The sequence below is a fragment of the Cebus imitator genome, unplaced genomic scaffold (assembly GCF_001604975.1).
Source record: "Cebus imitator isolate Cc_AM_T3 unplaced genomic scaffold, Cebus_imitator-1.0 Scaffold378, whole genome shotgun sequence".
In the NCBI taxonomy this organism is placed as follows: Eukaryota; Metazoa; Chordata; class Mammalia; order Primates; family Cebidae; genus Cebus; species Cebus imitator.
The window spans coordinates 759,646-781,791 of NW_016107693.1; the positions used below are offsets into that span (position 1 = coordinate 759,646).

Genomic DNA, 22,146 nt, shown 5'->3' on the forward strand with positions numbered 1-22,146 from the left:
TTCAGATCCCCAGGTGATCACGTGCACCTAAAGCTTAAGATATGTTCTGGACCAGAATGACCTGCCTTATAGAGTCTTGGCTCTCCATCTAGGTTGCTCACTTGTTTAACATAGCAACCACTTTAAAAAAAAATGTATATTGTATCTCTGGTCCATTGCATGCCAAAGCAGTAGAATTACTGAAAATTAAAAGGCATACTTAATACATTAATGTGTCAAACATTGTGCTAAAACCTACAGAGTAAGTTAATATAAGACCAGGCTGCTACTCTGGAAAAACTTACATTCCAATAGGATAGAAAGGCCCATCAAGCGCTAATTTCAGTATAACATGGAAAGTTAAGTACCATGGTTGTGACAAAGACAAGGTGCCAAATCCATCTATACCTTTAAAGGTCCAGCGTGGGCCTATGATAGCAGAAACATGATTGTATCCTAGTATATTTCAATTAGGCAAAGCCATTAATTAGTTGCACCCTTCATCAATGAATTTTCTACATCATTTCATGAAATATTTTAAACATAATCATTAAATATACTCTTCCATTTAACAAAACAACCTTAAAGTTTCATCTCCTCGTACAGATGAGGAAGCTAGATGACTTTCCTAAAGTCACAGTTGAGCCTTTTTGCTCTGCCATTGCTAGTTCCGATATGCAAATGATTCCAATCACAGATCAAACACACATTGACCTAAATATTGGCCGGAAACTATGCTGCCCTTTCTGTTTCTAGGGAGAGCCTGTCATCCAAATATTTGCACGTTTTATTCTCCTCCTCTTGGGTCACACCCTATGTTACCACATTTTCAAACCATTGAACTAGTCACCTGACAGGCACTTACGTCAATAACTGACTTTCCCTGGTTGACAGTTGCTGTCTCCGAAAGCAATATGCATGGGTCATGTTAACTATTTCAATTATACCTTATTGGGCAAATTTATTCTTTTCTCTAAATTATTTCTTCTACTTTGTGTTACAATCTGAGATGATGTTTCAATTTTATTCACTGAGCTGAAGAACAAAACATATGCATGTACAAAAAGCAAAAACAGGTCAGCCTAGTGGTTTACACGCACGAAGCATTTTGCCGTATGCAGTTGTGGAAGAGTTTTATTACATAATGAACCATTTCATATGACTAAATAGATAAGTTAGATTAAGGTAAAAAATCTATTCATTGTCTTAACTGTTCTGCCAGTATTAAGGTATATTTCAAGCACTTTTTTGCACTTACTATTTTCTTTAGCCTTAATCTTACCATCATCACTCAGTTTATAACAATCTTATCCTGTAAAGTACAAATTCTATGGAGAAAACATGACAGAAAAGCATTCTGCAACATATTCATAGATTGTTAGCAGGTACTCAATGAGAAAAAAATTTCACGGTCAAATACGCTTACTAAATGGTTGGATTGGGACAATGTTAATTTCTTTTCTGCAGGACTTCCCAGGGCCTCAAGTGAGGAAATGTGAATTGCAAATATCAAGGAGTGAGATGTAATATGTATGCAGCATTTTACAAATCTATTAGAGCACATATTTCTTCATTGTTTGCTTTTTCATCAGACCCATGCTTTAAAGTAATGTGGGGCTGATAATAAGCATTTTAAAGCACCAACTATGTGCAATACTCTGTGGATCAATTTTAAAAATTAAAAATTGCATTTTTTTAAACAATCAAGTTGATTTCTAGTTGGGAAAATTGGCATAAATGCATTTGATATCAAAGAATGGCATAAGGAAACAATACAGATGATATCCGACAGGGACAAATGATCAACAGTCAAATGAATGAGGTTAATTTTTTTTTTTTTTTAGTACAGAGAGAAAAAGAACAGAATTTTGCATGTATTGAATTTTGCATCTAGGACATTGCTGACCCTGGAGGGACTGCCCCTCCCAGGACTGGTCAGTTCCTAGAGATGTAAAGGACCTTTCTGGGAGCATGTGTTCCATTCGCAAACCAATCAATCCAGACCCCACACACTCAGCACCTGCTCTACTGGGTTCTCAGACTCAGGGCCACAGCTTCCCTCTCCTCATCAACCCAGGGCCAGATACCAGACAACCAGAAACAGCCCCTTTGCCTGATAACCCACTGAAAGTGTTCAAAAGAGGCAGTCCTAACCTGCTTACCTCACCTCACCTGTGCTTTTCCTGAGGGTTCCTAACAAAGGCTCCTTCCAAAGCTGCCCCTTGCTCCCTGGCCTTCTGACCAATCCTGGAGCTTCCCCTGCAGTCCCCTGCGGTGTGCATACCCCTCCCCTTGGGAACTTCAAATAACAAACTAGTATTTTTCCAATGACAGTCATCTCCTCATCTGTTGACCTCACCATATCTGAATACTAATCAAGCCTACATTTTCACACAGGGCACATTTGATAACAGAGCTTATCAAAGAAGAATATGCTTACAGATGAAGAACTGAACAGATAGTTTTTTATCAGCCACACTTTCTGCTTTAAAATGTATATGGATAGAGGCTTATAGACTTTCAGCAACTCAAACTGAAGTGCATTTAAAACCCATACAATTAAACTCAAAATAATCTAGTTAGTGCAAATATCAGAAATGGAAATGTGTCTCGTCCACTTTTTATGTAGCTGATTAAAGTAGAGTGACCTTGCCTAAACTAAGAGGATCTTAGAGATTTGAAGTTTTGGCACACACCACACATTGGATGAGACAGGTGTGCTACAGTCACGTTTGTTTAGTTCAATTTCTCAAAGGTCACAATTCTACCAGCTTCCTGGCAAAGAACTCAAAACATTTACTATTCTCTAAAGAGGAAAATGTGAGATATGCTGGTTACATTTTGACCTCTTGAAATTTTTCTCACATTAAATTCTTGTTGCTAGTGTCACTTAGGGAAAGAGATACTGGGCTGACAAGCTAAACTGTGAAGCATATAAGGATGAAGCATAGGTTTGGTAAATGCATGGCACAAATGAGGACACTATCCCTCTTCTTCCTGTGGCAGATGTCACTCACTCATCAGAATGTTCTTCACCAGTGAAATGGAACATCTCAGAATCCTCAGGCTAGCTGTGTAGGCTACAAAGCAACTAAAGCTGAAGTTTGAAACGAAACACATTTGCCATCTTTCTAGGAGATACATTCTCGCTTTCCTCCAGATCCTGAAATCCCTGTTTAATTACTATGGACTGAGAGTGGACAGGGGTTTGACTGAGAGAGGAGGTTGGGTGGAAGCATGTAATGCGGCTAAGAGAGAACCCACTCAAGCAAAATTTGACTTGAGGACTCCCTCGAACCTTTATTCATTCCATTTTGAATACCTGGAAGCCTTTTATCTAGTGAACAGTATCCAGGTAGCATATTTTAAAAAATGCTATCTACATCCCCATTCTGAACTTCTGATAAATATCAACTTCAATCCAATTTTTACATTCCTGCCATAAAATCATTAAAAATATGTAACTATGATCTCATAATTAGGATGAAAAGATAATACAGTGTTTGGGAATAATGATAATTCTTAAGGACTTATGGAAATTCAGATTAAGGGAAAGAGAATTAATATTTACTGAATGCCTATTATATGCAAATATGACCTTATTTTATTTTCACAAGTACCTTGCAAAGTAGCCGTCATTATATTTTTAGATATAGGCAACTCTCATTTATCTATAGCAATTACAAAGAAGAACACAAACAATAAAAAACCCAGTAGTCTCCAAAATTTCATTTACCTTAATGCTTTTAGCTTTCATCTTTCACCAAAACATGTATCTATTGGTAGATGGATACATGTTTTAACAAAGTTTACTGATTCTTCCTCTTTAATTTCTGGTGCAGCTGTTAAACAGCTATGTAACTGCCACCCAAACAAGGAGCTGAAGGAAGCTGGAGAGCTAAATGCTGCAAAATCAGTGGGCATGGTACATGCCCCTTCCAAAGAATTGAGTTGCTAATATGAGAATAGACCAGTTGGGACTGGCTGTCAGATTTCAAGGCCATGAACAGGGTATGACAATAACCTTGTACTAACTGGAAATAAAATGTAAAAGGATTAGAAGATGTAGTTATACTCATTCATTCATTCATCAATCATTTATTCATCAAGGACTAACTGCACTTTAACTATGATGCAGGAACCGACTGGGAGCATAGATGTCAGCTAAGCCAGGTTTCTTAGTTCATGAAGCTAGCGGCAGAGGCTAAGAGAAAAGAAAACCCAATTGTAGACATAAGGAAATACAATGAATATATTTTACTTAATGAGCTTAGGTTTTTCCATCACAGAGAACCTGAACTCCTTCAGAAATGTTTCAAAGTTGGTTGTAGCTTCATACTTATATACGTTTCTTTGGATATAATACTCAGGTTGCAATCAATTTGTTGGAGAGGAGATAATATTCATGAGTTTTGAATTTTCCCTTTGTTCATAAAGGATTATAGCACATAGAGGAAAAAGGATTGTAACATTATAGTTTTGTAAGATGGTGTATTTCTTTATACGATTCTGTGGGATTTTGAAACGTTAATAAATATGTATACATGTGTTTATGTGTATGTGTGTGTGTGTATATGTGTGTATGCATGTGTGTGTGCATGTATGTGTGTGTGTATTATTGTTGTTTATAATGGTTCCTCCTTCCCCATAAGGATTTTCCAAATGTTTCAGCTTAAAAATGAGATAGTGCCAAAAATTCAAGGATCACATTATGGCACTAGCAGGATGTGGCTGGATTGAAATTCAAGAAGGTGTTTTACATTAAAATGTTCAATATCTAATTGTTCACTTTCTACATTTCAAGGTGAGGTGAAACGTGACTGCTGACTTGGTCTGAGTCCAGTTGTTAGAGGCAAGTGGCTGCATCTGTCCACAGTCGTAGAGCCTTTTTGGTGAGGGATCAAGGAGTCAGGAGGATAATTAAAATCAAGGGGCTGCAGCTGCTTCTGACCCAATGGCTGCCCTTGAAAACCACCAATTACTTCCGTCCTTGGGTGGTGGAAGAATGTTTAAAAATTCACCTCCCTGATGCGGGCTAGTGATATGTTTCTCTTGTGACCCTGACAACTGGCAGTGAAGTTCAGAACTGTGCACTGGTACTGCAGTACACATCTGGGAATGCTCAGAACACTCCAATTCTCCAAGATAGGGTCATGAGTATTGATTTTTATGAGAATAAATTCATGATTAATGAAAGGAACCAACAAATCACTGCAAAGTCTAAGATACACCTTCTAGTAAAGAATACGAATCGTTTATGTTAAAAAAAATCACACATGGCATCGCTTGGCTTACAAGTTGACTAGCAATATCTATTTTAATACTAACACTTAGCAGGAAATATAGATTTTATGAGTGACAGTTTCTTCTGGCTATCTTTATTTTATTGAACCACAACTACGTATCGTGAAAATTCTCTGTGCACTGTATTTTAAACATGTGGCTTTTAAAATGAAACAAATCTGACTTATAACACTTATCAAGTTTCATCAATGAATCTTGGGTAATGTTCTCCAACTCCGCTAAGCAAGATGGTAAATGTTAAAAGCCAGTTAATAGAAACAATGAAGTGCTTATTAAATAAAAACCTTTAAAAACTGTTGAGTTTTTATTTTCTTCTTCAAATCAATTCCTTTATGCTCAAGGGGAAACAAGGTTATGTTGAAAGATGTCTCTCCATTTTTCCCTCACCACTTCACTGATTTGTACTTCCTGGAAACATTTATCTTCAAAGGGATGTCAAGGATGATTTCAGGATGGCAAATTTAGCCCCCAGCTGCCTCTTTCTCCCAAAGCACATGAAACCACATGGCTTCACGAAGTCCATGCTTCAAGAAAACTGAAGCAACCAGTTTCTATAATGGTATAATAACAAAAATAAAGGGTAGGAAAAAAACCCCAGAGAGATAAGTGCTTCGGCAATAGTTATATTTTCCAGGTGTTCTTTTCCCTCAAAGGAATGACAGTGGTCTGCCATGACCTGGAGAACCACCAAGACAAAATTTGAAAGTGATGCCCAAGATAAGTTTTCTTGATGCCTACATGCCAAGTCAGGCCGTCTGTAAGTATTGCATTTCATGCATCCGCAATTAAACACCAATTAATATTTATGGAGTATTTTTTGTCTTGTCACCAAAGATTTCTTAATTTTTTACATGTGTTCACATTAACCACATGACACACTATGTTTATTCTGTCATGTGGATTTACAGGCTGACTGAAGTGAAATTAATCATTGTCTAAATTTACTATGGCTATAATTTCATGACTGCTTAGCTCGAAGGCCAATAGCTAAATTTGTGTGGACAACAGATGTACTTTAACCTTATGGCCCAAAAGAGACCAATAAATAGATAGGATTTCTTGAAATTCAAAGCCCAGGAAATAATAAAATAGAATTTGAACCAAAACCAGATTCGTGTCTAGCAATTCTTTCCTCAAACAACCACTTTATCTCCAGAGGAAAAAGGATAAAATAGAGGAATGGACCAGCCCAGATAAAACTAAACTATGAAAATGATTTTATCTTGCCTTTTTTTTTTTTTTTGACCATGAGAGGTAGCTTAGTGTCTGACACTAGGAACATACAGATATTTATTTACCATCTTTAAAAAACAATATAAGCTGGGTACGGTGGCTCACGCCGGTAATCACAGCACTTTAGGAGGCCAAAGTGGAAGGATCACTTCAGCCCAAGAGTTAGAGGCCAGTCTGGGTAAGATGACAAGACTGTGACTCTACAGAAAAACTAACTGGGCATAGTGGCATGTGCCTGTAGTCCCAGCTACTGGGAGGTTGAGGTGGGAGGATCACTTGAGCCCAGGAATTGGAGGCAGCAGTGAGCTATGATTGTACCACTGCACTCCAGCCTGAGTGACAAAGCAAGATCCCATCTTAAAAACCAAAATAAAACAAAACAAACAAACAAAAAAACCCACCACCAGGTCAGGGTGGTCAGGCGTGGGGGCTCACGCCTGTAATCCCAGCACTTTCGGAGGCTGAGGTGGGTAGATCACGAGATCATGAGTTCAAGACTGGCCTGACCAACATGGTGAAACCCCATCTCTACTAAAAGAAGTTCAAAAATTAGCTGGGCATGGTGGCAGCCGCCTGTAATCCCAGCTACTCTGGAGGCTGAGGCAGGAGAATCACTCAAACCTGGGAAGTGGAGGTTACAGTGAGCCAAGATTGTGCCACTGCACTCCAGTCTGGGCGACAGAGCAAAACAAACAAAGAAACAAACACCTATAAAAATAAGTGAACTCTACTAAATATCTGTGCTGCCTGAAGCTATTAAAATCTTTGATTGCTTCTAATATTTTCCTCATTGGTGATACAGTGGAAAGGAGCTAGGATCTGGAGTCAGCAGTTCTGATAAAGCAGTGACCTTGTCTGGAGTAAATACCAAGAAGATAAAAGACATGGACACACACAAGGAGTGAGTTCAGGAGCAAAGGTTTAACAAGCAACAGAAACAGCAAGGAGAACAGCTCTCTCTTTTTTGAGAGAGGGGCCTCCTGAATGGGAGTGCACTGGCTTTTATAGGCATGCTTGAAGTGGCTGTGTTTGATTGACATAGGACCCACAGATTGGCTGGACCAGCTGTGACATTTCAGGAAGGCTGGCCACCCCATCCTAATCTTATTATGCAAATGGACTTCCCACTTGACTAGCCCATGCTGTCTGCTCCTTACTGTACATGTGGCTGGGAAAGAAAAGGGAAGGTAGAGCCGCCATTTTGAGCATGCCTAGTCCCAACTAGCCTGTTCCTATTGGCACAGCTGCTGGCATTCACCTGTGCCAGCTTTGCGCTTGCTTGTCTGTATCTCTAACTGGAGTTTACTGGCTGCTCTTTGCTAGAAAAAATAGTTTTGGGGCTGCTTTTCATTAAAAGGAAAACCTTACCGAGGACTCCTATACCCTCACTACCTACCTAAATAATTTCTTCTTATCTCCTATATCAATGAGTTCCATACATCAGCCAAGTTGACTGTGGTCCAGTCTTTCTCTCATTTGGGGCTTGATTTTCCTTATTTGTGAAATGCAAGGAATGAGCTGGACTAGAGTTTCCTCAACTATGTACCAAGAAACTAGTTCTGTAGCAAGTTGACAGATAACATTGAAAAGGTTTCTGTGGCCAAATAGGTTTACGAAGCACTGGGTTAAACAAAGTTAAACATCTGTAAGAAAGTTAAACAGAACTTTTTAGAGCTCTGTGCCAATATACACTGAATTTCCGAGAGAGAAATATGGTAGGCATCACTCTCAATCTTACTGGACCATGGAACATGTGTTCTGAGATTCATGTTGAAGGATCAGTGTTTTGGGAACAGATTTTGAAAACACTGGGTTGGATTATCACTAAAACCTCATCTGGCTCTATGGTGGTGACATTGAATACCTGGTATACATTTTACAACTAGCTTTTCCAGAGCTTATGACAGACATCAGTAATAGGGCAAGCCCCATATCCCACTGGTCTCCACTTTGGTTTCAGAGTCCTTCTCCAATGATGGATGCTAGGGGCAACCACTACCAACCAATTAGTGTTGGCACCTGAATTGAAACATATTCGCCATGCCTGTTTTAATAGTCTACACATATGTATTGCTTTCTTACACAGGAGTCAATGTGAAATGTTGATTTCTAATCTCTCACGTATCTTTGACTGTTAATTCCAATAATTTTCTATTTTTTTAAATAAGCTGTCATTTGGCCATGACACATGAAAATACTAGGCTTTCCTGCACTATGTGGATATGCAGGGTGAACATATAATACATTGCCCAAGCCAGGACATTTCTGAGAATGAAATAATAGGTAACCATTGATAATTATGGGAATAAAGAATGACTTTCAGGTAAACTAGGATGGGCAGCTGTCCTACTTATAGCTCATTGCCAGAGAAACTAAAAAATGTCATTTTGGTACCAGTGAACATTATGGCTTTTTGCAAATGTGACTCATTCCCATGAGTAGACAGAAGTACATTTCACAGTATGTGAAGGAAAAAAAGGTTCCCAACCCATCTGTCAGTCATTCACAAATTCTCAAGTTACACTTGTTAGTTAAAATAAAAGATTCATCCTCACCAATTCTCTATGCGAGTACAAAAGTAAGTCAGCATGACCTGACAAGCCTCACTTCAAAGTCACCTATATTGTGAAAAATTGTATTGAATGCTTCCAAAGCTTCAAAGCATTGGGGGGAAAGAATGGATTATGGTGAGCTTGAGAATGATAAATTGCATACATAAATCAGCTAGAGGTGCACATTCAGCTATTTTGTTGCTACAATTATGGCAGGTAATTATTAGCTATTGTTGTAACTTGGATTACATTCCAAAGGGGATAAAATGGGAGATGCTTTATCAGACAATGCTGTCAGTCTTCTGGGCTTTTGGAACTTGTCCACTAGAATACAATGATCACCTCAGAATTATGAAACTCAAAAGGACTAAAGCCAAACTAGGGAAAAGGGCTGCAGCTCCTGTTGATGTTTTCAACTCTACAGAATTGCAGAAACCCACGTATAACAGTTCATGTACAGACTCCTAGAAAGCCCAGCAGTTCTTTTTTGCATCTGACCAACAATTCCATCCAATGCAACTTTTTCCTTAACAAGGGAAGAGCTTTCCCCAAAAGTCAAAGCACAGGAGATGTCCTTCAAAATTTCCCCAAGTTCATTAGCAAAACCCCCAGTTTCTTGCCTTAATCTGTCTAATCATGACTAACAAGATGACAGGAGAACACTGAATGGAAGAGGCGATTGAGAAGGAAGGGAAAATAGCCTACTTTTGGGAAAAGCTGACACTTTAGAATTCAAAAGCCTTTGCTTCTTTCTTTTTCATCTACTCTCCAAGCGAGGATGCAGTTGGTTGAGGCTTCATCCACGGAGCCAAATTCAGCTGCTCAGGGCAAGGAGGACAGTCAGATTTGGTGGCAACTCTGTCAGAGGCCGAGGAAGAGCCTCCCTTCTCAGAGTTCTGGCTCTAGTCTAGTCTATTGGTGTTCAAATGTGGCTGGTGTGGTCTCTGCAGAACCACAAAGCAGGTACCTACAACAGGGAGTAAGCACATGCAGAGCTAAACCGTAAACTGCCCACCAAGCAAAAACTGCATGTACAGAAATGGGCTCACTTTCTTTCTCAAGATTTTCCCAGCTAACTCCTTTCAAAGCCACCCTCTTTCCTGAATGCTTTTCCCTCGTTCTTATTGTGTGTTCCTTCTGGAAGTTCCCATTTAGAGGTCAGCTTTCCAAGGAGAGCTGTGATAAATGAAGTATCCATTGAGGAGAGAATTCTTTTAATAATGAAATCTTAGAGGTAGAAGAAATTATATTCTTAGCAGGTAGCATGTATGGGCCTTGTACCAACTGTTCTGGCTAAAATTGTGAATGTCTTCATTTTAAAAAAATGTGAAATTACACTTTTACACACACACACACACACACACACACCCCAAGTAGCCATATACATATATGCCTAGATTTAACATCTGACGCACTGCTTGAAACAAGTTCCTGAAAGATTAACAAACATTCTACAAAGGCTGCTTTGCAGCTCCTTTTCTTGTTCTAGTCACACAGGTACTTTTCTAAATAATACCTGTCCTCCTCCCAACCATTTGATCAAATACATACTTTTGAATATGTAGACAAATGAGCTGTCGTCCAAGAAAGCTGCTCCACTGCTTCCCCTGAAAGCCTGCCTGGGTGTGCGGAGCTACAGCAGAGTGGGAGGGGCCTCAGGTGTGTGAGCAAGAACAGGAAGTCAGGACTAATTACACCTTGTTTTATTTGGCTATTTGAATAACGAATAAAATGCCATGTTTCATTTCAGTTGGTTTTTCAGAGCAAATTGCCTAAGGCTGGCATCTCATTCTATTAATAATAAACTAGTTTTTTTTTTTTTTCCCAGTGGGAAACTAATGCTATGACTTGATACAGATTTAAATCATTTTCTTTGAAAAATACAGATTTTGTTATGTCATGATGAAAATGTTCTTCTTTCTGACTACAATTAGAGCTCTCACTACCTGGCTATAGTCCATCGTTTTGTGCTTACATCCTGTATGCCCCAAAGCAAGTGTGATCTCACAATGCACAACTTTTAAAAATTGGCTTCAGAGGCACTTAGAGACTTGGCAAAAAAAAAAAAAAAAAAAAAAAAAGATACACATAACACCCCTCCCTCCCCCAAAGAAAACAACTCTAAAGGTATTACATGGTGGGGTGGGGAAGAGGTGGAATCAGAAAAAAGGGCTTTAGCATATGATATTTACTGGTTGCAGGAAATTATAATAGTTACTCTGTTTGCATAAGCAAATAAAAATATGTGTCTTTTTGTATTTAAAAATATCACTGATGAGCCATGTGTAGTCCCAACTGCTTAGAGGGCTGAGGTTGAAGGATTGCTTGAGCCCAGGAGTTTGAAGCCAGCCTGGCCAACATGGTGAGATTCTGCCTCTTATAAAAACAATAACTGATGATAATGGCTATATGTTTGCTGCAAAGGAAAAGAACAGCGTACTCAAAGGTTGTGCTGTGGATCAATGTTCTAATTATCAGAGCCCAATATGTGCATAGCAGAACAGCCAGACAATGTGATCTGTGCCTCAGCCATCTCTCTCCTCGGGGCTCCCAAGAACTGTCTGTGATAAGGAAGACAGGTCAACAGCTTTCAAGTCTGTGTACATTAGGAGAAAGTGTTTCCTCACGACCTTACCATTCTGACAATTTACAGATGTTGGGAAATTAAAAATTAATCTGTACTAGAAAAAGGTGGAGAGGTCCATCCTATATGTAAATGGCATTTACACACCTGCCTTTTTGCAATGCCTTTGGGCAATAATGATCATAGTCTCCCTACAGCCTTTAGTGTTCCATTGATCCACTGTTTTTCCAGGTTGTTTGAAATTAAGCTTAAAAATAGTTGTCTGAGTACTACGATAGGTTCATGTTGAAGGAACTAAAAAAATTCCTGAGGTTTCTTATGGCTAAAACTACTTCCCATGTTCAAAGATGAAATAGATCAAAATGACATAGTGAGTTCCCTGTCACTAGATGCTCTGAAGAGGAAGAAATAATTGATGGGGGTGTTGTAAAAAAAATTCAAGAACTAGATGGATGATTCCTTGAGGGACTATGATGACTGGTGCTATCATTTTTCTTTTCTTTTAGCAAGCATGACAACTGATGCCTGAAAGTGGGACAAATCATCTAATGTCTGGTATGCTGCATAGTAAGGAAAGGCACAGTCCTCTTCATTATGATGCCTTTATTAGATCAGCCTAATTTAATTAAGATAATGCAGGAGATTTCCAGGGGCTTTATAATTAGGATGGTTTACTGGGGACACTTCAGCTGTTAAATGGAGCTTAGATTCAGCACACACACAAAATACTATGATGTTGCCCTGTTTGCATTACAAAATATATTTCAAATAGCACTTTCATTCTTTGCACAAAAACCTGAATCAGTGTCTGACATTAGAGTATTTTCTCTCAAAGGAAAGCTTTCTAAACTTAATCATATTCATTAGTAACTTCCTTTGTACTGAAGTTTCCAGTGTTTCTTCCCGAGGTTCATGTTTTAGCCTTATTTCATTGACGCAGAACCTCTAACTTTAAAGACGTTCATGTTAGGAAATCCCATGCTAAATAGAAATCCAATGTGGTTGCAATTTACTTTTTCAAAGGCCCATTTGAAAGCTTTGAAGAGATTTTTAAAATGTTATTTAACCAAAGAATAAGTTCCATGAAAAATTTATTTTTGCATGTACATATTCTGATAGTTTCCTGAATATCCCACCTTTTCCTCCCATTTTTATATCCTTTCTGACTTTTCAACATTCTTCTTGGGGAAGAATCTCATGCTTATCACCTATAGAGTGAAGAAAAGTCATGATTTCTTCTTGGGACTGGCCTATATGTCCCAACATAAGCCTATCTGTTGGGACAGAAAAGTGCTTTTCACTGCTCAAGTAACTCTCTGCCATGGTAACGCAGTATGTGAGGCTTCAAGCAACATCTGCCCCTCAGCATTTTAACCCTCAGACTCTAGCCTCCTAAGAGAGTGTGGAGCATTCGATCTGCGTCCATCTGCCCCATCAGGTACTCTCGGTGTTGACAAGCCAAAACAAAAACAAAACAAACAAATACAAAAAGACTAGGCCAGGCGCGGTGGCTCATGCCTACAATCTCAGCACTTTGGGAGGCCGAGGTGGGCAGATCACGAGGTCAAGAGATCGAGACCATCCTGGTTAACAAGGTGAAACACCGTGTCTACTAAAAATACAAAAATTAGCTGGGCATGGTGGCGCGCACCTGTAGTCCCAGCTACTTGGGAGGCTGAGGCAGGAGAATTGCTTGAACCCAGGAGGCGGAGGTTGCGGCGAGCTGAGATCGCGCCATTGCACTCCAGCCTGGGTAACAAGAGCGAAACTCCCTCAAAAAAAAAAAAAAAAAAAATACAAAAAGACTAAAGGAAAACCAGCCTCTCAGTTGGTTGTACAGACTCACTATTTTTAGCTATTCACTTTTGTTCAAAAACAATTCTTCTCAATGACAGATAAAATTTGTATTTTTGTTCAAGTAAACATAACATGCAGATATGTATGGTTATAACCTCTCATTTTTCTTCTCTACACTCATGTCACTGAGGAGGAGGAGTAGAAATTCTTCTCTCCTCCCCTACCTCTTCTTGTAAAGCATCATTATGTAATTATGATTTCTAAGTGGCTAAGAACTAAAGTACTTAATAGCTCTAAAATTCTGCTGGGATTAGAGGTTTTCTGGCCAGTGACTAAAGAGCTAACCTTGGGGAAAAAAAAGAAAAGAGAGTTCCATCTTGAGAGATTTTGGTTTAATTGGTCTGAGGTAGGGCTGGGCTATTCGTTTAATTGATACATAGTGACTGTTCACATTTCTAGGGTATATGTGGTATTTTGATGCATGAGGGTGACAGGTACTGATCCACTCAGAGTGACTGGGATGTCCCTCACCTCAAACATTTATCATTTCTTTGTGTTGAGAACATTCCAGATCTTAAGCAAAAAAAGAGTTAATCCTGGACGTTAGAAAATGTTAAATCTGTTGCCAAGCCATTTACTGCAATGTTAAAAGCTAAAAGAACCAGTTTGTCCAACACTCCTGAGCCTAATAATGCAATTGTAACTAGTATACTGAGGTGAAACAGCCTTCTAACACTGCTTTAGAAGTGATTTATTGATCCCTGTGCAATAATTCTTTAGCGATTCATATAACCAGAATTTATAGATTTATTCCTAACCTCAGGAAAAATTGACTTCATCCTTGAACCTTTTGCCTTCTTGCATCAATATTGGAATTACAATTAGCTAAGTTTAATTAAGATCCTGAAAAGGCACTTTCCAACCCCCTTGTGAGCAGAATCCAGTTTTCCAAAGTTTGGATCATATCACTTGCTCTTTAGAAGAAAGCCATCTATAAATACATTTATGTGTTTAGCAAACAATATCATCAGACTGTACATATTTTCCCTAAAGGATGAAAGAGAGGGACATTCAGAAAGCACTACTGTACTTGGTAATACTGTTATATGAATATGATATGCAGAGGGTATGCAGGGTTCTTGGTGGATATGATGGCAGGGGATGGGTCCAGTTTTCCAGTTAGGAGCTATGTGAGCATCTAAAAGGAAAATGAAGACATTTAAAATACAAGCTAACATTCATAATATTAAAAATTGCTACCACTAATGTGGGAATATAATTTAGTGTAATCTGTTAAGAAGAGAATTTGGCAAAATTTAGGATACATATGCAATTGACCCAGCAGTTTCATTTCTAGGAAGTTGTGCTTAATTTACTCACGAAAGGACACAAAGACACAGGAAAGACAAGAATGTTCACTTCAGCACTTTTCACAAAGAGTAATAGGAAAACACCCAACTTGCCCTAAATGTCCATCATAAAGGAAACGGCAATTCAATTATGGTATCCCACATAATGAAATACTATGCAGCCTTTACAAAGAATGTTAGCTACAGCTGTCAAAAGCATATTGTAGACTAACTGCAGACTTTCATTCTATACCACTGTGGTTTTATTGGACAATGTATTTTTGGAAGGTTGTAACTTATCTTGAGAGGAGAGGTAGAGGCTGAGAGAGGTTAGAGAAGAACTTTAACTTTTCATTTTGGAGCATTCTTCATTTATTTTTATTGCAAGCAAATGTAAATATTACATTTATGTTCGTATGTATTTATTTATTTATTTGAGATGGAATCTCACTCTTGTCACTCAGGCTGGAGTGCAGTGATGTGATCTCAGCTCACTGCAACCTCTGCCTCCCGGGTTCAAGCAATTCTTCTGCCTTAGTCTCCTGAGTAGCTGAGATTACAGGCACCCACTACCGTGCCCAGCTAATTTTTGCCCTTCTAATAGAGATGGAGTTTGACCATGTTGGCCAGGCTGGTCTCAAACTCCTGACCTCAGGTGCCCACCTCAGTTTCCTAAAGTGCTGAGATTATAGGTATGAGCCACCATGCCTGGACACTTTTATATATTTTAAACTTACTAAAATGTACAAAAGAGAAACCTAAAGAAAAACATAATGAATTAGAATATCCCATTTATGGTGCATTTTAAAAGATGCAAAGAAATAGATACCTTTTAGGACAATTATGTTGTATAAAGAGAGACTTGCATTATTATTTCTTCATTCCTTAACTATGGAGGTCTTTTAAATCCTTCTTTTATTTTGTACCTTCCTCATAAGGTTGTTATGGGGACTCAACAAGATAATACATATCTAAGCTCTGCTGTGGGCTTGATGCGTGTTACTCAATAAAGCTAGCTGGCTGTTATAATTTCTTACCAAAGGGAAGGGAAGAGATCGCTGGGGAGGCACAGAAGGCAAATGAAGAAAATAAGTCTCTGACTTGGGATGCATGCAACTGATGTCTTCCACGTTTCCCATTTGAGAGCACATACATGAGGCCTGGGTTATATATTAGTGTGTTTATAATATTTGCCTTTGTTAATGAAGCTTCCGCTATTATGAGGGCCATTGGGTGCTTTCTGAAAACATGGTCTTAATAAGAATCAAATAGAATCCGATTAAATAAAACAAACGTTAGCATACTGTTTTATAAACTTAAGTATATAGTCTGAAAACTAGATCTATTGATGCAAAGAGATGCTAAAAAAAAATTCACACCAGCCAGCAATTATCTCATCTTGCTTCAGATAGGAGGTGAAAAATATTACACTGTATTGTAAGTGAGCACATGTAGAATGTGACACATCAGGGTGGTATTCTGTTGTGTTGCCTTAACAACCAAGCAATAGCTTGTAGGAAAGTTCTTGGCTCTGCTAGTCAAAGTCCCAAGAACAGGATGCTTTTAATCCATGAATTGACTCTTGAAGAAAAGAGAACGGGCTTGGTGGCTCATGCCTGTAATATCAGCACTTTGGGAGGCTGGGGCAGGCGGATCACCAGGTCAAGAGATCAAGACCATCCTGGCCAACATGGTGAAACCCCATTCTCTACTAAAAATAAATAAAAATTAGCTGGGTGTCGTGGTGGGCGCCTCTACTCCAGAGGCTAAGGCAGAAGAATCGATTGAAGCCAGGAGGCAGAGGTTGCAGTGAGCCGAGATCATGCCACTGCACTCCAGTCTGGCAACTGAGTAAGACTCTGCCTCAAAAAGAAAAAAAAAAAAAGAAGTAAAAGAAGTCTGAGCTCCATTCCTTAAACAGTCTTTGGATTGGATCTTGAAAACCTTGCTGGGAGAAGAGAAAAGCTAGTTATGAAACAAAATGAAAACTTGAATATATAGAAGATGACAAGGAGTCTACTCACAGGCAGCTTTTACTCCGGTGGTGATGGGCGCAGGGGAGAGAGATAATAAGCACCTAAACTATACCATGTGAATGAAATAATTTCAGACGGGGAAATGTTAGGAAGAAAACCAAGTACAGCAAGAGTGATTGGAGCACATTAGGTAGCGCAGTTGTCGAATACAGTAAGGAAATTTAATGATGTGCAACAATAGTGCCTTCCACCAAGTTTGTGTAAGAATAAAGATATCAGCACATAAGAAGAACATTCATGAAGAGACCTTGAAAGCAGATGCTGGGTGCAAAAGGACTCATGCCAAGAGATTCTCTAATAATGAGCAACGCATCACCTACCTCAAAAGAGGCTCCCCAAACCCTCGGATTTATTGGACTAACTGGCTGGTCTCATACTCTCCAGGCAAAGTACTTATACAGTCTTCCCTGATATCATTCTTCATTAATTTATACCCACATAGACCAAAAAAGCTTTCACTTATGACATAATACAGAATTTGAGTCTATCTCTATAGTAACATGACCCATTTCTTTCCCCTTCATTACGCCATAGATTTCTACTTTTTCTCTCTCAAGTTGTAAAACAACTATTTGCAATGATGGATTAAAAACTTGAAGCTGCTATTGCATTATGAACCTCTCTCTAGTATCTATTGCAAACTGCTCAGCTTCTTTGTCTGAAACTCCAGGAGGGCTCTGGTGAGTAAGAAAAGCAGAAGAAAATTGCTTCTGGGATTGCTGGGTAAGAATTGCCTCTAGTGCTCTCTGGAGCATACTAGCTCTTTATAAGAAGCAGATAAACCAGAAGTCAGGAGGGAGTGCACATCAAATCACCTTCAGAAGCTGTCAACAGCCCCAGAGAACTATCTTAGTGGATGGAAAAAAGGATGCGGAAAAGGGAGAATTGATACAGCTTTGTTTTACGTTTGCAAATTGGATAAAGAAAATCTTTAATTCTTTAAAAAAAATGTTAAATACATGGGAGCTTTTCAACTTGAGGGGTGCACTGTAATACAGGGATTACATGAAGGGAGCTCTGAAAAACTGCCAAGACTTTCTCTGCAACTACTTTTAAATATGCATGCCAGTTCTAGATTCTTTTACTTTTTTTTGACACAGAGTCTCACTCTGTCACCCAGGCTGGAGTGCAATGGCGCAATCTCAGCTCACTGCAACCTCCGCCTCCAGGGTTCAAGCAATTCTCCTGTATCAGCCTCTGGAGTAGTTGGGATTACAGGTATGCACTGCCATACCTGGCTAATTTTTGTATTTTCAGTAGAGATGGGGGTTTCCCCCTGTTGGCCAGGCTGGTCTTGAACTCCTGACCTCAGGTGATTTGCCTGCCTTGGCCTCCCAAAGTGCTGGGATTACAGGCATGAGCCACCACACCCGGCCACATGCCACCTCTTTTTTAAGAGGTTGTTTTACACAGAGGCTTATTGTTGAGATCAACTGTTATGATTTGTCTTCCAGGCAGCCTTAGAAACATCTTCTTTAAATATTTTAATAATCAATCCTGATCTCTAAAGAAAAAACACATTCCATTGTAGCAAGTGAACTAGAGAATAATCTTCCATATTTTGCAATGTTGTCTTGATTGTCAGCCTAACCTTTCTGAAGAACTAGATACTTCAAAAATCTTAAATGCCAGAGAAAATATTCTAATTGTCTAAGCTTTACATTTTTTAGGACTTCTTCTAGGTTTAAAGGCTGCTGAAGGCCAGGTGTGGTGGCTCATGCCTGTAATACCAGCACTTTGGGAGGCGGAGTCGGGCGGATCACGAGGTCAGGAGTTCAAGGCCAGCCTCACCAACATGGAGAAACCCCATCTCTACCAAAAAACAAACAAAAATACAAAAAATTAGCTGGATGTGGTGGTGCATGCCTGTAATCCCAGCGGAGGTGGAGGTTGCGGTGAGCTGAGATTGCGCCACTGCACTCCAGCCTAGGCAACAAGAGCGAAACTCTGTCTCAAAAAATTTTTTTTAAAAGCCTGCTGAAATGTTTGATCCCTTTTATAGTTGATGGGTAATGTAGCATCTGTGAAACTGGTTGAAGAAGGAAAGAGAACTATTTTTTTCTTTTGAGTGGTGGACTTTTTAATTTTGTTTTTTCTCAAACTATTTTTTGCTATGCACATTGATAGGTAGGCAATGTTTTTGTAATATTTATGCATAAGTATTGGTTGTATGTGTTATAAATACCTTAAATTTGTTGGTAGTTTTGAGGATTGAGATATCATATTTATACCATTATTTGGTAAAGCCATCAGTATTTTAAAACCAGATTGTTACCAGAAAAGTATAAATAAAGGTACATGTCATGAAGTGCTATATCCTTGAGTGATGAGACTTAGACACCATCCTTATCCGCCAAGACTTTATAATGTAAGACATCATGACTAAGATATCCTTTATTTTGTGGCGAAGAGAAATAGGATGTTTCTATAATCATTGCTTGGAGCCATAGCAATTAATCTTATGCCACTGATATCAAGAGGAAACCAGAGGCCCCAAGCTGTGTGGTGGCTGTGGGCCAGATCTGGATTCATTCTTGGATGCCTCCTATACACCATTTCACAAGTGATACCTGGAGACCACTTTAAGTGTATTTCATTTTAGCATTAGGATTGGTTCTGGAGAGAGGAATGTTGTAGGGGTGGGTGGTAAACTTGTAAGTAGAATCTGATGGACTGCTGTCTCCAGAGTTACAGAGCTGTGTGCTCTCCACATACTTGTTAAGGCTTGGCAATGAAGCTCCGGGCTTGGCCCAGTCCGGGACTGGAGTCCTGCTGTGGAAGCAGATTGCTGGTGGCCCTAAGTTATCTGTACTAGCACCAGCGGGAATGCACCATCAGTATTCTGTTTCGTAGGTTCTAACCCAGAATACCACCTCTCGGCTCTCCTCAAAGGAGGGGCATTTGGGCACGAGATGCAGGACGGGCAGGCACAGCATCTGGCATAGGACCCAGGCCTTCTCTTTCATGGGAAAGCTGAACTGCCTGCAGCCAGGAAGAGGCTGTGGATGGCCTGGGATCTGCTGAGGTGACGCTGCCTGCTGCTGTCCCTTGAACAGCAGCCAGGAGACCACTTTGTCACCTGGCGATGAAGTTGGCTTCTTGCCCTGGTTTCTTCTTAGAATAGCAAATAACATACAAAGTTCAGCATCCCTGTGAGGTCGTCTCCCGGTTTTTAATAATTCCTTGTATTTATTTAGTGCCTTTTTCCTCTCCCAAGAGCTAACGCTAAGAGTTTTCCATATGTTACTTCAATAATCCTCATTATAGCCCCGTGCCTGAGCTGGTGAGAGAACGGTGCTAATGGGGCCGAGGTCAGCACTCAGACTCCACGAGCCCCCTGTGAGTAGCCCTGCTTGCGCTAGAAAATCTGTTCCATGGTTTCACTCTGCACAGCTCCTTTCATAAGCTTACAAGAGGTCACAGAGATAAATAAATAATCATACTGGCAGCTAACATCAAATGAGTGCTCACTCTGGGCCAGGTATTTTCTTTTCTTTTTTAAATTTTATTTATTTATTTTTTATTGTACTTTAACTTCTGGGTTACATGTGCAGAAAGTGCAGGTTTGTTACATAGGTACACACGTGCCATGGTGGTTTGCTGCATCCATTACTCTGTCATCTACATTAGGTATTTCTCCTAATGCTATCCCTCCCCTAGCCCCTCACCCCCCTGATAGGCCCCAGTGTATGATGTTCCCCTCCCTGTGTCCACGTGTTCTCATTGTTCAACACCCACTTATGAGTGACAGCATGCAGTGTTTGGTTTTCTCCTCCATGTCAGTTTGCTGAGAATGACGTTTCCAGCTTTATCCATGTCCCTGCAAAAGACATGAACTCATCCTTTTTTAAGGCTGCATAGTATTCCATGGTGTATATGTGCCACATTTTCTTTATTCAGTCTATCACTGATGGGCATTTGGGTTGGTTCCAGGTCTTTGCTATTGTGCACAGTGCCACAATAAACATATGTGTGTGAAGGATATAAACAGAAACTTCTCAAAAGGAGACATTTATGCAGCCAACAAACATATGGGCCAGGTATTTTCTAAGTGATTGTTGTATATAACTAATTCAGCACTCTCAGAAATCCCATGAGAGAAGCATTACTGTTAGACCCATTTTAAAGAAAGAGGAAACCGAGGCCCCGGGAGGTTCAATAACTGGCTCAAAGTCACAGGCGAAATGGAGCAGGGATTTCACCTTCATCGGTCTACTTAAAGGGATTCAAAGTGTTTAACCACTGCTCGATATTGCCGCCCTGTAAGTGACACCATGAATGGCATGACGCTCTTCACAAACACTCCATCTTATCTGTACTTTAAGCACTACTTACTAATATTGATGGGGAGGTAGGGAGTTGAGAGGAGGACAGAAGTGGCATTTAAGAGGCACTACTACTAATGCACATCAGCTACTATGCTGCACACACCATACATGCTGTCTCACTCAATCTTTACAACAATATTTAGGGCTGAGTACCAGTGTCTCCATTTTACAGATTGGGATATTGAGGGTCAGAAAGGCTATGCAATTTGAATACTGATATTTAGTGCAAGATCCAGAATTAGAAGAGATCGCTTTCTCCCTATACCCCCCCCTTTTTTTTTTTTTTTTTTTTGAGACTGAGCCTCACACTGTCACCCAGGCAGGAGTGCACTGGCACGATCTCAGCTCACTGCAAACTCTGCCTCCCATGTTCAAGTGATTCTCTGCCTCAGCCTCCCAAACAGCTGGGATTACAGGTGCCCACCAACACATCTAGCTCATTTTTTATTTTTAGTAGAGACGGGGTTTCACCATGTTGTCCAGGCTGGTCTCAAACTCCTGACCTCCAGTGATGTGCCTGCCTTTGATCCCCAAAGTGCTGGGATTACAGGCGTGAGCCACTGAACCCGGCCAATCTCTTCCTACTTCCGATGTATATGCTATTTTCATGAAACTTCAGATAACACTTCCACTTTAGTTAAAAGGAATACTATAGGCATGAAAAAGGAACACAGGTGGAGAGGAGATGAAGCATGAGCATGAATGATGGCATCCAGGATGAGGACCACGGTTTCAAAGTTCCATTGCTGTGGCCTCTCTCCTACAACTATCACGTGGCTTTTTGGTCCTATTTACATACTCCTCTCAAACAGAAAGTTGGTCAACCCTCAGGGCCACAGGGGCAATACTGGGTGATGGAACAGAACAGGTGGTTACTTTCCAGTAAAACAGGAATGCTACAACCTACCTCATTTGTTTATTGGGTGGATTCAGTGATACAGTCTGTCTAAACCCTTAGGACAAGGTCAGTGCTCAACAAATGTT

At 39.8% G+C, this 22,146-nt stretch overlaps 1 protein-coding gene across 6 annotated transcripts in view; it reads right to left on the minus strand.

Moving 5' to 3' along the window:
- PALLD (palladin, cytoskeletal associated protein) overlaps positions 1–22,146 on the minus strand; it is a 457,931-nt gene that overhangs the window by 271,419 nt on the left and 164,366 nt on the right. The window contains exon 1 of one of the 6 annotated variants that reach the window (XM_017507556.2): positions 10,620–10,697. The exons of the other annotated variants lie outside the window; for them this stretch is intronic. The gene's annotated coding sequence lies outside the window, so the exon portion shown is untranslated. Of the gene's footprint in view, positions 1–10,619; positions 10,698–22,146 lie in introns of those variants that run through there. 6 annotated transcript variants of the gene reach the window in all.